This window comes from Triticum aestivum, chromosome 1A (assembly GCF_018294505.1).
Source record: "Triticum aestivum cultivar Chinese Spring chromosome 1A, IWGSC CS RefSeq v2.1, whole genome shotgun sequence".
NCBI classification, from domain to species: domain Eukaryota; kingdom Viridiplantae; phylum Streptophyta; class Magnoliopsida; order Poales; family Poaceae; genus Triticum; species Triticum aestivum.
Genome location: NC_057794.1, coordinates 534,036,436 through 534,039,168, shown reverse-complemented (window position 1 = coordinate 534,039,168; position 2,733 = coordinate 534,036,436).

Genomic DNA, 2,733 nt, shown 5'->3' with positions numbered 1-2,733 from the left:
GGGGGCGGGGAAGGGGAGAGGAGGGGGAGGGGGAGGCAGCCGCCGGCCGACGAGGAGAGTGGACCGACAGTGGCATAGCGTTGTCCAGATCCATGGGGAAGGGAGGAGGGGAGGAAGGGGAGGGAGGCGGCGCACCTGCGGGGCTGAGGACGAGTGCAAGGGAGGCAGTCGTTCCGCGTGGTCCGGCCGTTTTTGAGGTATGACTTCGTTCCGCATCTGGGCGGAATATTCGTTCGGGAGGAACCAGTGCGTGCTGGTCTGATTTCAACTAAACTCGAGAACGGGGGCTATGGGCGGGTCGGACCCGTGCCATTCCAGGCCATCCCTTCAACTGACCACACCCTTAGAGAACCTGCAATCATTTTGAATTATTAACAAAAGAATAGACATCCGTAAAAGGGGAAGCAGATTGCAAAAACTCAGATGATTACCTGCAGTGCACTGTGCACTTGGTCAAAGAATAATGCGAGCAACAAGGGATAATCAGTAGATGTCTCTAAACTGTTATAGTAACAATTCGAACAAAAACATTCACAATAAAATCAGTGCATCACATTACAAATGGGTAATGCCTAAACCGTTTAATCCAGTATAATGAGCGAACCTAACAAAACGAACGTGAATTGTTGTGAGGAGAAAGAACAACATCATGGGCCATCATAGCCTAAACATAATGCCTAAACTGTTCCTGAAAATAAATGAAGATTTGGGGGAGAGGGGGTGTAGGAAGGAGGGGGATAGGAATTATTTAGAAACCTTAAGCATCACCACTCCCGGCTGGAGAATCGTTTGTGGAAGGAGCAGCGGAAATGTTGGGATTATATGGGCGAGCGTGAATTGAAAAGAATATGAATGGACAAACGAAACTTAATTACCTGCTTTTAATGGCCATTAACCACTCGATCAATCGTTGGCAATAGAACTCCAATCAACACCCCGTTGCACCGTGCAAGTGCAACTGAGCCTAGACAACCGAGCGGACCCCGTGTCGTCACCCGACCAGGCCGACCATGCCACGTGACCTTGCGAACCAAAAGAGGGTTGCGATAGCCGCCTGATAGAAGCCCATTAAACCCGATTTAACGATAGAGGCCCAAAAAAGTCACCGGAGCAGCGGCCCAGAACGGTTGGGGCTCAATTGCAGCGAACGAAGCGAGCGTACGTAGAGCTGTACTCTCAGATGAATTATGATGTCACAGGCTGGTCTAATAATTAAGATGAAACAAGAGTACATGACTGAAATTAAACTAAACCATCTCAGTTGAAGTCTCATCGAGTTAAATAGCAAATGGGTCTCATAAATGGAAAAGGACTAAATTCAGATTACGTTGAAACTATTTTCACAAATAGACCAGATACATCTCCATTCCAATGTCGAAACTCGTACTGCCAAACTGAGAACATGTACCAATCAGCTGCTGCAATTCCATTTCAATGCTCCAAATTAAGTAACTTCTAATCAAAGTTACAGGTAGCAGCTTGATCTGAAATTCAAAGCACTATATTAGTTTCCTTCCAGGGCACACATGGTGATCCATTTATAGAGTGTGCATCAAAATGTAGAAACAACTATACATTGCTACATATATAAACTATAAAATCCATGCCACCACAAACCACAAACTATATCAGTCAACCTTGAAGTCACTGCAATTAGTACACTGAAATGGGCAAGCATGCTTGATAATTTGATCATGATTCATGCATTCCAAAGTATTGAATACTCAGATAATTCTACAAAATAGTTTGGTTAAAGAGCAATGATGGAAATTTAAGTTTGTCACTTCAATTGATTGAGATAACTGAAGAAACTATACTGAAGTTAAGCATATAAGTCATGGGTGCAAATTATGACCCAATTCTTGGTGCGTTGCTGAAAACCAACTGAACGTAAAATGCATTTATATACAGACAATTCAGCTGCTAACTACAGTCTACGGACCATAAAGTGAAGTCTCAAGTCACAAAAGAAAAATACCGCCTCTGTAAAGAAATATAAGAGCATTTAGATCACTAGGAGTAGTGATCTAAAACGTTCTTATATTTCTTTACAGAGGAAGTAGTAAACAAACAAGAAAAAACAGTTATCAGTAACGTGGAACCATTTCAAGAAGTAATTGATTTCCCTTAGCACACTTGTACTCGCAAGCGGTAAGTCTGACTCTCATGATAGGTTTGCAATATTTCAGGAAAATTATTCATCACTAAATAAACAACTCTCGAAACAGGCTTTCGCCCCACTTTAGAAATAAAGCAACATCCGAACATAGTACACGGCCGAACGATATAAAATGGTGAGGTAGCCCTCTTAGAAAGCCGATCTTGAGATATCCGGCACACGTAGGACGCACGCGACTAAATAAACAACTGAGTAGTTCCTTCTTAAACTTTTGATCCATATATCAATAGCCCAATAAACAAAATGGATTAGCACTCAATCAAATCATCTGAGGCAAACCAGACACAATCAAATCAACAGCTTCTGGAAACAAGTCAGATACTTTTACACATGCTGCTGAGTTCTAGAAAATTAATTTGGAAAACAGGGGTACATTCATTTTAAGGAAGGAAGTCCCAATTGAATAATCTGGGAAACTGGTTGGTGCTAAGTTAACTGAACAAAAGGTGCAATGTACAACTATTTATAATACTAACAAGTTACAAAACCATGAAAGTTTTCAGAACAGGGACCTGATCTCCCCTAGGTCACTAGGTGTCATGATCCGGATGGCT